General features: G+C 42.7%; 1 protein-coding gene across 16 annotated transcripts in view; it reads right to left on the bottom strand.

The window, feature by feature from the left end:
* The window catches only part of SNX29 (sorting nexin 29), a 662,332-nt gene that overhangs the window by 191,601 nt on the left and 456,527 nt on the right, over nt 1-14,204 (bottom strand). Inside the window, exon 17 of one of the 16 annotated variants that reach the window (XR_010323636.1) lies at nt 4,069-4,169. The exons of the other annotated variants lie outside the window; for them this stretch is intronic. The gene's annotated coding sequence lies outside the window, so the exon portion shown is untranslated. The remainder of the gene's footprint in view (nt 1-4,068; nt 4,170-14,204) is intronic. 16 annotated transcript variants of the gene reach the window in all.

Raw genomic sequence — 14,204 nt, 5'->3', positions numbered from 1 at the left:
GTCTCGTGGATAAGGTGATATTTGACCCTACATTCAATGATTTGGAGTCCCTAGCTGGTACAAATTAAAGCAGTTGGCTGCTAACCAAAAGGTTGGCAGTTCAAGTCCACCCAGAGGCATCTCAGAAGAAAGGCCTAGAGATCTACTTCCCAAAAACTCAACCAACCTCACACAACTCTCTTTGGTAGGCACTGCTACTTCCTTTTAAAGATGAGGATGCTTAGACTCCGAAAAAGTAAGCAAGAGACTGGCCAACCATCACTTACTTGTCATGAGGACCTGAGATATTACGTGTTGGAACAGACCTTAGTACATAACAAGTGCTCAATAAATGCTATTGTTGTAGCAACTTGTGGAGTGTGAATTCAAAACAAAACTGCCTCGCTAAAAAGAATAAAACATGCCACCCACACTTTTAAGGATTTCATTACCTCATAGACAAGCCAAAAGATATACCCATGAAACAGGTGGATGATAATATCCACGAACGAACCAGGTTGATTCATACCACCATTCTCTCTGCCTAATAGCCCATCTTCCTGACCCACTTCTTCTTATCCTTCAAGACCTAAGTCAAGTGTCCCCACCTCTCTGAAGCCTTCTATGACCTATACCAGCAGAGTTAATCGACTGCACCATTGTGCCACCATTTATACCCTACGCTGACATAATTCTGTTTCTTGTTCACTCATTCATGCAACAAATGCTTATCAAGAGCCTACCACTTGCCAGACCCTTATCATACTCCACTGCAATTACATGTTAGCGTGAATATGTCCTCCAGTGAACAAAAAACTGCTTGGATAACAGAGAAAAAGAGACAAAATGAATAGCCCAGGGAGAAAACCTTGGTACTGACAGAATCATTAAGGGCTTTCTAAAAGAATGAGTTGAACCTTGGGGAATGGGGAAGAGTAGAAAGGAAAGAGAAGTCAACACACATATTCATGGATGGAGAAAGCAAAGTCTCAAAACAAGATTAATAGTAAGATTTTAAAATAGACGTGTGTATACACACACTATACATACACACACAGATATATAGCTGTCATATAAAGAAAAAAAATTTTTTATGTAAATGCATAGAAAAATATCTAGAAGGATATGTATCAAATTCTTAATAGAAGGGACCTCTGACAGAGGAAAGAAGATTTATATTTTATATAGTTTTATATTATTTTAAATTCTTACTTATGGAAGGTAGAATTTTTTTTTTTTTTTTAAAGAACATGTTTTATAAAAGACAAAATGTAGAGAAGCAAAGCACTGCAAGGGGAAGGAGAAACAAGAGCAAACAGCAAGAGGCAGGCCATAGCAAGCGTCAGGAAGGACTTAGTGAAGGAAGAGCAAGAGTCAGGAAGGAGAGTGAGGTCCTGCTTCAGCATCAGCCAGATTATTTCTAGAACAAAGCTAAAAGATATCTACACTGAATCTGGGCACTGGAGGCAACAGTTGGCTTCAAGCTTTGCTGTAACAAGGGAGGGAGGGATTCCCATTTGAGACACACGTGTTCGTACTGGCAAAGGTGATGATACTCCTGGACAAGCAGAAAGAACAGAATGTAGCTTGCACAGAAAAGAAATAAAAAATATAAGCAGGCCTGAGGTTTTTCTTGATAGGAGCAAACGATTTGGCCATTCCAAAAAACAGAGGAGGAGGAAACACTTCCTAACTCATTCTATGAGGCCAGCATTACCCTGATATCAAAGCTAGATAAAGACACCACAAAAAAACTACAGAACAATATCCCTTATAAATATAGATGCAGAAATCCTCAACAAACTACTAGCAAACCAAATCTACAGCTTATTAAAAGGATTATATACCATGATCAAGCAGATTTATCCCAGGAAGGCAAGGGTGGTTCAATATAAGAAAATCAATCAGTGTAATACATCACATGAACAGAATGAAGGAAAACAACCATATCATCACCTCAATTGATGCAGAAAAGGTGTGTGACAAAATTCAACACCTTTCATGATTAAAAAACACCCAGCAAACCAGGAACAGAAGGGAAATTCCTTAACACGATAAAGGATATTTATGAAAAACCCACAGCTAACATCTTAACTCAATGGTGAAAGACTAAAAACTTTCTTCCTGAAATAATAAACGAGATGCCTGCTTTCACCACTGCTATTTGATATTGTAGTGGAAGCTCTAGTCAGAAAAATTAGGCAAAAAAAAGAAAAAGTATCCAAATCAGAAAAGAAGAAGTAAAACTATCTCTATTCACAGATGGTGTGATCCTATATAGAGAAAATTCCAAAGATGTCACAAGAAAGCTACTAAGTAAAGTTGCAGGGTACAAGATTAACATGCAAAAATCAGTTGTGTTTCTACACACCTGCAATGAGAAACCTGAAAAGTTAAGAAAACAACTCCATTTACAGCAGCATCTAAAAGAATAAAATACTTACACATAAATTTAACCACAAAGATGAAAGACTCGTATACTGAAAACTATAAAAATTGCTGAAAAAAAAATTAAGAAAGCCTAAATAAATGGAAAGGCATCTCATGTCCATGAATAGGAAGATTTAATATTGTTACGATAGCAATGCCACCCAAAGCGATCCACAGATTCAATACAATCATTATCACGATTAGAAGAATCTTTTTGTCAGAAATGGAAAAGCCAATCCTGAAATTCACATGGAATAGCAAAGGGCTCTGAATAGCCAAACTGAACTTGAAAAAGGAGAACTAAGTAGGAAGACTCATACTTAGCAACTTCAAAATGTACTATAAAGCTACAGTAATCAAAATAGTATGGGACTAGTTTAAGGAAGACATACAGACCAGTGAAATTAAATTGAGAGTTCAGGAATAAAACCATACATCTATGGTCAACTGACTTTTGACAATGGCGCCAAATCCATTCAATGGTGAAAGAACTGTCTTTTCAATAAATGTTGCTGGGACAACTGGATCTCCACATGCAAAAGAATGAAGTTGGACCCCTACCTCACACCATACATGAAAATCAACTCAAAATGGATCAATGACCTAAACATCAGAACTAAAAGAATAAAATCTTGTAAGAAAATGTAGGAGTAAAACTCTGGGACCAAGTTTTTGACAAAAGATTCTTAGATATGACACCAAAAGAAAAAGTAGATACATCGGGCTTTTTGCATCAGAGGACTATATCAAGAAAATGAAGAACCAACCTGCAGAATGGGAGAAAATTTTTGAGAACCATATGCTGGAAAATGGTTTAATATCCTGCGTGGTGCAAACAGTTAAGCACTCTACTACTAGCAGAAAGGATGGTGGTTAGAACCCACCCAGAGGTGCCTCAGAAGATAGGCCTGGCGATCTGCTTCCAAAAGGTCACAGCCTTGAAAACCTTATGGAGCAGTTCTATTCTGCATATATGGGGTTGCCATGAGTCAGAATCGACTCTACGGCAACTAACAATAAAGAACTCCTACAACTCAACAACAAAAAACAAGCAACCCAACAAAAAAAGGGGGGGGGGGGAGGCAAAGGCCAGCAATTTCACTCCTAGGAATACACTCAAGAGACTTCAAAATAGGGACTCAAAGAGATATTTGTACACCAATGTTCACCGCAGCATTATTCACAGTATTTCAAAGACAGAAAGAGCCTAAGTGTCCATCGACAGACGAATGGATAAACGAAATCTGGCACATACACACAATGGAATATTATTCAGCCATAAAGAGAAATGAAATTCTGATACATGCTATGACACAGATGAACCCTGAAAACATGCTGCATGAGATAAATCAGACACAAAAGGACAACTACTGTATGACCCCACTTATACACAGTATCTAGAATTGACAAACGCATGGAGACGGAAGTTTATGAGAGGTTCCTAGGGACTAGGGGGAGGAAGGAATGGGAGTTATTGCTGAAAGGGTACCGAGCTTCTGTGTGAGCTGATGAAAAACATTTGGAAATGGATAGTGGTTGCACAACACAGTAAATGTAATTAATGTCACTGACCTGTACACTTAAAATGGTTAAAATGGCAAGTGTTTTGCTATGTATATTTCACTACAATAAAATTAAAAACAAACAACAAAAATACACCTTAGGCCAAGTCCGGTCTCAGATGCTGGCTAGCAAGGTCACAGTTGCTTCTCAAACCACTGTCAATGAACTTGGTGCGGAAGGGGCAGCAGGTTTTGTATCTGGAAAAACACCATTTGAATACTGGTCAACAAAACCATTTTCCTCAAAAACCAGAGCAGCAGCTCTCCGAACTCCAGGGTCAAGAGGGCTGCAACCCAGGAGTACCGGAAGCCAGTCAATTCCCAGATGGTACCCTGTCTATTAAGAAATGGTCATTTTCAAAATTTATGTCAAGGAAAGTCAAAGGTTTGGCTTTTTGTGACTAAATCAGGGAACCCTTTCCAAAGACGCATCTGTTCCCATCCAATTACATAGCAAATATGCTGGTTTTCTAGAAAAGAGACAGCAACATATCTAGGCATAATACACTCTGAAACCCATATGCCAGCTGGCTGGGGAATCAACCTCCATTAACCATAAAGAAAAAACAGCACTGATTTTTACCAGAAGATTATATAGATTCACTTAAAAAAAAAAAAAAACTCATTGCCGTCGAACTGATTTCGACTCACAGGGGCTCACAGAGTAAAACTGTCCCATAAGGTATCCAAGGAGTGGCTGCCAGAATCGAACTGCAGGCCTTTCAGTTAGCAGCCAAGCTCTTAACCACTGCCCAACCTTCAAGGAGGCAGGAAAGCTTCTGAACCAACTGTAAGATGCCCTTGATGACCAGGTATCACTCAAAATTGAAACTGCTCACTTCCCAACTTGACAGCCCTACGATTATGATGAGCCAGTAGAGAAGGAAGAAAAGATGGGCCTTTACTTTTTAGGAGGAATTAAAAAAAAATCTTTTTTTTTTTTTTTTTAATTGAAAGACACATGTAACTGGTGGGAAAAGTAGGACAAATCAGAAGGAACTATTACTGTCAAGAAAGAAATTTATTAAATAAGAGTAAGTACACATAATGTATTTACTTAGAGGGTTTGGAAAAGTATAATCATGTAGTTCTTATGTATCCTTGGAAATATTGTGTATGTTAATTTAAAAGAAATTAAATTAGTATTTAGCTGGGTATGTCTTGGACAGTAAGATTTACAAGGCATGGTTGGGTCAGAATAAAAAAGGCCAGGAGATCCTGTCTTTTGAGGATGACAAAAAAGAAATGAGACAAGAACACCACCATAGTCTGACCACATGGAACAAGGTCCTTGCCCAGACCACCCACGACAGGAGTCCCATGTGGTTGCCCCAGGCACGGGAAGCCATTTTCCATTCTAATAACATTATACTGAGAAACCCACATGCCCAATTACAGGTCAGGAGCAAAGCAACCCAGGGTCTTGAGATTGTCACCTTTCGGTAGCAGTAGACACGGATGCTAGGAGCAGCTTTCACAGAAGGCGAAGAGTGAGGTCATACTTAACTAACTAAATAAATAAGAGCAGGCCAACAATGAGTGTGTGTCATGAGCTAAGGATTTTGATCAATCCAATTCTGTGTACCTGAGGTCAGGTGAAAGCAAAGAGCAAAGAATGAGCTCATTCCAGGAAGGAATTAGGTAGTAACTCACAGGGGAATGAATATACGGCCTTGAGGCCCAGGATCATCTTGGCTGTCACTAACTGTCATTTCTCCTGCTGGTGTGGAGATGAATGACAAACTCAAACCAAGCATTCACAAACCATTTTGGACAAGAGGGAACAGGCAGAATGGGAGTCAAAAGCTGCCTCATGATCAGTGGCAGGAAAGAGCTCTGAGTTATCTTGTCTGGAGATCTGTCTCCAAGCCAGATCATCATGAAGTCATGCAAGTCACACAAGACATATTTTTGTCTTTGGCCTTCTCAAGGACAGAGATATGTCATCTGTGTCTGCTACATGCCTGCAGTGTGCCAAACACTCTGTAAAAACAGTCACACAAAACATGTGTGACAGACAGGAAGCATCAGCCAGTGCTGAGAATTTTTCTTCCCACAACTCACAGTGGAAGTCACAGGCAGCATAAAGATTAACCAGCTTGATTATCTGGTACCTTGTGAAGGCTTCCTATTTGTATCAATATGGGACCAGCTTTGACAAGACACTTGCTTACACTGCATTTGCCAATAAACACCCACTTGGGTGTGGAAATATATTTTCAAAGTTCCACACCCGTAAGCCTTCAGGCACCAGGCTCTGTCTACCCAAACCCTCAGCTCCACTCCCTCAGGGCTCCACAGTGGAACGCAACTGCCCATGTGAGGAGCAATTCAGGCATAAATCTGCGGCCAGAGTTTAGCGCATGTACATCAGAAAAGAGCAAGCTGTGACTGCAGTAAGCCACAAGGCACAGAAAGTATTTGCATTAGTGTCTAGGAGCACACTGTCACCTGGGGTATTTGCCCACTGACAACGGGGCTCTGAGTCTCTGGTGCTGAGAAGTTTTAAGAGGGTTCAGCAAGCATCTTCCCAGATGATTTTTGTGCCAAAAATTAGGATTTCTGAGTTAAGCCTCTATGTGAGAGATATTTTTAGTAGCCAGTCTTAAAAGGCACTTGAAAATAATCTCCTTCAAGATGGTGGCCGATTAAAACACGGGATGTCCAAGTGCAGAATTAAAAAACCTCTTGTAATTTGGAATGCGATGTTTAGTGCAGCTGAGGGACTGCACACAATTTGGTCCTTAATCATTAGATATTCAGCAAGCGCCAGCCGGCTGAAAAATGTATTTCTTACTAAGCTTCCATACTTAAACAGCATCAGCTCTCAAGATCAGATCTCATCCTCTCAAGGTTTTAACGATACCAAGAAGCATTTTATTTCGAAGTGAACCTTATTACAAAACTTTAGATGGATTTTCCTTTTTTTTTTTCCTCATCTATCTCACCCCTCGATTTTAAATTACTCTTCCTTCTCTCCCACCAGCAGCTCAGTCATTTTGACAGCGGAGGGAAAGCGTCCCACGAAACACGAGGACATGTGCAGCAGGAATTCACAAAGTCCCTGTTACCCAGAGGATCCAAGAAGACACCTTTGTCAATAAATCAACATTCTGGTTAGTACGGTGTTATCATAGACACTAAGGAACCCTGGTGGCAGAACGGTTAAGTGCTTGGGTGCTAACTAAAAGGTTGGCAGTGTGAACTCACCCAGCGGCTCTCCAGAAGAAAGACCTTGCAATCTGCTCCCATAAAGATTACAGCCTAGAAAACCCTATGGGGTGCAGTTCTACTCTGACACATGGGGTCTCTGTGAGTCGGAATCGACTGGACGGCACCCAGCAACAACCATAGATGCTACAGGTGAAAGGCCAGATTAATAAATCTTACGCTCCACGAGTGACCCTGAGAAGAGGGAGATGAAGGCACGGTCCCCATCTCAGGGCAGCTATCAGTCCACAGGGGAAAGGAGAAAAGTCAACATGAAGTGACAGCAGAGTGATGAATGCTGGAGCAGAGCGAGGCATGAAGTGCCCGGAAATGCGGGCTAGGGGCCAGCCCACTGCCCAGGTGGGGAAGGGGGAAGAAGGGAGAGTTGGCCAAGGCTTTCACGGAAGCTGATTAGACTGAAAACCACTTCACAGGGACCTTGAACCCAGTGTAGAATGATGAAGAGGAAATGGGAAGCGTTTGCAGTTTCTCAGGGTAACTGCAATGAGTAGCCATTATCATTGTGCCATAGAGCAATGTCAACATTTGCTGGACTAGAGAGAATGGGAAGGAAAGGGGGAGGGGAGAGGCAGAGGGCAAGACAGCTGACTAGAAAGAAACTCAGGCATGACGGAGAAGCAAACAGACAGAAAGGGAGAAAGACAAAGAGATCAACACTCGTACAGGAAATGAGAAAGAGAAACAGATAAAGACAGGCAGAGAAAGAGGCAAACAGAGGGGAAGAGAGAGAGAGAAACAGAACAAGAGGGAACAGATAAAATAGAAGAGAACCAGAACCACCTGATCACTGAGAGCCGATGTCACTTAACAAAAGTGGGACGAGGAAGGGGCACAAAGTGCCTTGAAAATTGAATGCTGTTCAGACCACGAAGACCCAGGGCAGGCTGGGAGAGCATTCACTCCGGGCCTGCCGCTCACGCCATGGACCACGGGCAGGCCCACTGCACCCCACCACCACACAACATCACCTCTTCTCCTTCAGGTCCAGGGCAGGCTCCTGACCACGCCAGGCTTTGATGATCTCCTTGCTAGCTAGCGCATGGGAAACGAACAGGACTTTGCCAAATGCCTTCCTTGCAAAGCTGTTTCATGAGTGTCCTCTTTGAAAAGGTGTTGCTGGGAGAAATGACTGTGGGAAATAATGCACACTATATCCACCCCCCTTGGACAGCCATGAGATGCCTGGTGCACTGATGCCTGTGGAAATTCCCACAGTAAAGAAGCCTGTGGAACCTTCTTAAATCCAGCATTTTTCAAACTTATTTCATCATGAGACAGCCCCTCCCCCTTTTCAGTCATATGCACCAACTATGCCGCCCTTCTGCATCCCTCTTCTGCTTCGGGGCTATTCTGCCTTCTCCAGATTTCAAATTTCCAGGAGCCTTTCTGACATGAAGATGTTAAAAAAAACTCTGACGTACAAAGTAAGGAGAGACAAAGAAATCGGAAGAGATCCATTTTGCAGGTTTGCTGTTGTTAGGTGCCGTTGAGTTGATTCTGATTCACAGTGACCCCATGTGACAGACAGAACTGCTACACAGGGTTTTCTTGGCTGTAATCTTTATGGGAGCAGATCACCAGGTCTTTCTCCCACAGAGCCACTAGATGGGTTCGATCTACCAGCCTTCTGGTTAGCGGCCGAGTGCTTAACAATTGTGCCACCACGGCTCCTTTTTGGCAGGTAGAGGGTGGGAATATGTGAGGGCTTCACCATGGAGGCATGTGAATCTTTAAAACCACCCAGAGTGTTGTTCCTGGAGCACAGTAGACAATCAATAAACTCTGCCTGAAAACAAAAGGCAGAGAGAAAGAGAGAGAAGACGCGTGTGGTGTTATGGTATGAGAAGGTCCTGGGTTTGCATTCAGGTGCTACCATGAAGCTGTGTGCCTTTGGCTGAGTCATAAAAGCTCTCTGTACCTCAGTTTGCTCAGCTGAAAAAAGGACCTAACAATAAATGACACAGGGCTGTTTTGAGTATGTAAGGATAAAAGTGTACGCCAACACCACACACCAAGCATGCAGGGAATGGTTAACCAAAGGTGGTCCCCTCACCAGACAGAGAATGGAGGACACAGGTTGGGGGACAGTGAGAGGAAGAGCAAGTCAACAGGGGCGACCTTTTAAGTCAGGGCAGTTAATCTACAGACTTCAAATCCTATCAATTGGCCTTCTTTTCTGCGTAAGTGGTGTTGATCAGAAATTGTACCTGAGACAGAGAAACAAAGGCCTACCAAAGGGGTAGGACAAAGAGGAATCCAACTTCAGTTACATAAAGTGAGGCCATGTTTTTCCCCTGTGGGAATCTTGCCTTTAATGAGTTGCTTTGCCTTTAGCTCACACTGTGCTGTGACTTTAATTGACCTCTACATCTTGCCATCTTACAAGGTTCTATTTCCCTGTTTCCATTTATTATTTAAAATAAGAACTGTTCTCCTCGTGAATTTTCAGGGGTGTAATCACATCCTACTAAAAGGTAAAAAACTCCCAGCATTCATTCACATCTTATACCAGAGGGGGGAAAAATAATGAGGAGAGACTCCTAAAAATACCTGCATGCAAAAAAAAGAAAACAGCAAAAAAAAATTCAACCCTTAATCCCCAACTCCTTCTCCTTAAAATAAGTTGCTTAATTTAAGTCTATTATATTATAAAAAGGTACCACCGAGAAGAAACGGTATGCCCCGCTCCAATCTTTCTTAATAATTATTTGATTAATGCAGTCACTCTCTGCTCTATAAAAATAAAGTTGCTGGTTAGGAAACATTTACTGAGCACCGACTATGTGCCCGGCACAGTTCTAGGCACTGGGGACTCACAGATGAATCCAGACTGGGCCCTCAACATGTGCCTGGGACTAAGTGCCTTGTTTAACTGACAGTATCCCACCGAACCATCCAACAAGGCTGCTGCCGTGTTTATACAGACTTGATGTTGTTGGTGTTATTGGCGGCCGTTGAGCCGAATCCGACCCAGAGTGATCCCATGTGACAGAGCAGAACTTCCCCATAAGGTTTTCTTTACTGTAATCTTTATGGAAGCAGATTGCCAGGCCTTTCTCCTGGGAGCTGCTGGGTGGGTTTGAACCACCAACCCTTCAGCTTGCAGCCGAGCGCTTAACCGTTTTGCCACCAGAGCTCCTTTCCGGACTTGACAAAAGAGAAAATTTGGGTTTCTAAATAAAGCAGATGCAGTCCTGACCCTTGAGTCATTCAAATGGTCTCGTGGTCTGGGAGGAAGTCCAGTCCAGTGTCACCAGAGAGCCTAGTGGACAGGAACAGCAGAGAGGCTGAGATTCCCACCACAGATGCCTCTCAATGAAAGTGAAGAGGAGGCTCTGAAATAGCAACTGAGCTTGGAACTGCTTCCTTTCTTCTGCCCTGGCTGGCTGGCTGACTCTGGGGAGATGTGCCACAGCAGACCAGAGGCAATAATGACTAGGTCAAGGGTGTCCCCTTGGGGCCACTGCCAACCCAATCATTCCCGAATGCCCATCCCTTCCGAACAGCCTTCAGGACCTTAACGGCCACTTTGCGCTCTCCTTTTCTGGCCGTCATAGCCTGCCTGCAGGAAAGGATCCAATGACAATTAGAGCTCCCTGTGCTGATGGATATCACCGTCCTGAAGGGCATTTAGACTTGAAGCAAAAAGAAGTGTGGTGGAGGACAGAAGGTGGGCAGGCAGGCAGATGGGCGCAGGCTAAACCTGGACTCTACCACATCTGTCCGTCTGTCTGCCCGTCCTTCCGTCCATCCACCCACCCACCCATCCATGCGTGCATGCATTCCCTTACTTTTCACCATTCACATTTACTGAGCACCTACTGTGTAAAACACTGAGATTCAAAGCAAACAGAAAGAGACACGGAACTTGCCCTCATGGAGCAGGGGAATCAGGTTATGAATCAATAAAAGTAAAATTACATTAAGAGAGGAAGAGATAGACATACAAACATCATATTAAGCATGGAGAAGTTGACCCTGTTGGGGCATCGGGGAAGGATATCCTGGGGAAGTGAAGAGTTGATATTGGTGGTAGGGACAGTGTTATCAGGGCCTAGTATGTTCTTCCAGGCAGAGGGAACGGTCAGAGCAAAGGCCCTGTAGTAGAGGAAGCAAGGGTCATGGCCCAGAAGAAAGACCATACAGCTGGAAGCCAAGCACTGTGGTGGAGCATAATGAGAAATCTAGTAGGGCCTAAAGCTTTCTATATCTCAGCCACCATATTCATAAAAGAGGAATACAGTCCCACCGGATCCCTAGTGTTACCTTCAAAATTAAATGAGAGAGTGGAGGTGAAGGCCTGATGTGTACCTGACACACCATTGGAACTCGATAAATTCCAAGCTCCTGAAGGATGCTGGCCCTCTGGAAAGATTTTCCCAGAGCTGGTGGGGGAGGCTGGGAGGAGGCAGCGGCCCTTCTCAAACCAAAAACGCCAACCCATTGCTGTTGAACTGATTCTGACTCTTGGTGGTCTCATGTGTTACAGAGCAGAACTGCTCCACAGGATTTTCTTGGCTGCAATCATTACAGAAGCTGGCTGCCAAGCCTTTCTTCTGTGGCACTGCCTATTTATGCCTATTCCCAAGAAAGGTGATCCAACTGAATGTGGAAATTATAGAACAATATCATTAATATCACAAGCAAGCAAAATTTTGCTGAAGATCATTCAAAGATGGCTGCAGCAGTATATCAACAGGGAACTGACAGAAATTCAGGCCGGTTTTAGAAGAGGATGTGGAACCAGGGATATCATTGCTGACGTCAGATGGATCCTGGCTGAAAGCAGAGAATATCAGAAGGATGTTTACTGTGTTTTATTGACTATGCAAAGGCATTCGACTGTGTGGATCATAACAAATTATGGATAACGTTGCGATAAATGGGAATTCCAGAACACTTAATTGTGCTCATGAGGAACCTTTACATAGATCAAGTGGCAGTTGTTCGGACAGAACAAGGGATACTGATTGGTTCAAAGTCAGGAAAGGCGTGCATCAGGGTTGTATTCTTTCACCATACCTATTCAATCTGTATTCTGAGCAAATAATGGGAGAAGCTGGACTATATGAAGAAGAATGGAGCATCAGGCTTGGTGGAAGACTCGTTAACAACCTGCGTTATGCAAATGACACAACTTTGCTTGCTGAAAGTGAAGAGGACTTGAAGCACTTACTCATGAAGATCAAAGACCACAGCCTTCAGTATGGATGGCATCTCAACATAAAGAAAACAAAAATCCTCACAACTGGACCAATGAGCAACATCATGATAAATGGAGAAAAGATTGAAGTTGTCAAGGATTTCATTTTACTTGGATCCATAATCAACAGCCACGGAAGCAGCTGTCAAGAAATCAAAAGACGCATTGCACTGGGTAAATCTGTTGCAAAGGACCTCTTTAAAGTGTTGAAGTGACTCTTTAAAGTGTCACCTTGAAGACTAAGGTGTGCCTGACCCAAGCCATTGTATTTTCAATCGCATCATATGCATGTGAAAGCTGGACAATGAATAAGGAAGATCGAAAAAGAATTGATGCCTTTGAATTGTGGTGTTGTGGAAGAATATTGAATATACCATGGACTGCCAGGAGAACAAATAAATCTGTCTTAGAAGTACAACCAGAGTGCTCCTTAGAAGCAAGGATGGCAAGACTGCGCCTTACATACTTTGGACATGTTGTCAGGAGGGATCAGTCCCTAGAGAAGGACATCATGCTTGGCAAAGTACAGGGTCAGCGGAAAAGAGGAAGACCCCCAACGAGGTGGACTGACACAGTGGCTGCAACAATGGGCTCAAGCATAACAATGATTGTAAGGATGGCACAGGACCGGGCAGTGTTTTGTTCTGTTGTGCACAGGGTCGCTATGAGTCGGAGCTGACTCGATGGCACCTAACAACAACAACAATCATTACAGGAGCTGGCTGCCAAGCCTTTCTTCTCTGGCACTGCTGGGCGGGTTTGAATCGCCAAGCTTTAGGTTAGTAGTCAAGCGTAAACCATTTATGCCATTCAAGGGTGGCCTCACTGGCCTTTCCCAGTGCCCTGGAAATGTGCAAGGCAAGAACTCTGGGTCTTCACTCAGCCTAACTGAGCCCCATGGAAATGGAGGCTTTTATAGGATGGTGTGCTGAAGTTGCTGTGAAAAGAAAAATGGAAAACAACGCAATATCCTTCAATAGAAGTCTGGTTAAATAAATTACGGTATTGCCATTTCAAGGGAACACAATGGAGTTACTAAAAAGAATGATGTAGATCTACATACAAAGTAAAATAAAGATCTCTATGGTATAGCATTAAGTGGGGAAAAGGTAATATACAGAAGAGTGAATACAGCAGTTGTTAAAATGTGTGGGCATGTGTGTGCAGCCTACACAGGCATCGATCATCTCTGGAAAGATACAGCAAAGACTAGTAACAACTATTACCTCCAGAGAAGAAATTAGGGGGCCAACAGTAGGAGAAAGATTGGTTTTCACGGAATACCCTTTTTTACTACTTATTTTTTTTAGTATGGATGTAGTAAGAGTTTGTCAAGAGTCAAAAAATTTTGATAAATTTCAATTAAAAAAAAAAAATCCACTCTTTCAAGTCAGACGGACCCAGATCTGTCACTTCTCACTGTGTGACCCTAAGTGACTTACTTCATTTCTGAACCTCAATCTCCTCTTCTGCAAAATGGGATGACGATACTAATTACTGCTAGAGTTGGTAAGGATTATATGAAGTATTAATACTTCAATAGTATTTTGCCACCTTTTTGGCAGATACCAATTAATCAATGTTGCTATTGATATTATAGGTTATTAATCTGTGCTAGCTCATTTATTGCTTATTATTCACAATGAGAAGAATGCACTGAGGTTGCTCTCTGAAAATGCCTCTGCAGTGACATTACTCACCTACTATTCTTCCAGCATAAAGGACACAGAAGGGCTCCAACAGGGTCTAAACTGAACCTATTCAGAGAATGTGGCCACTCACTGCTTCTCGGCTGCCCA

This window comes from Loxodonta africana, chromosome 12 (assembly GCF_030014295.1).
Source record: "Loxodonta africana isolate mLoxAfr1 chromosome 12, mLoxAfr1.hap2, whole genome shotgun sequence".
In the NCBI taxonomy this organism is placed as follows: Eukaryota; Metazoa; Chordata; class Mammalia; order Proboscidea; family Elephantidae; genus Loxodonta; species Loxodonta africana.
The sequence above is the reverse complement of the archived record's forward strand: the minus strand, read 5'-3'. Positions and strand labels throughout refer to the sequence as shown.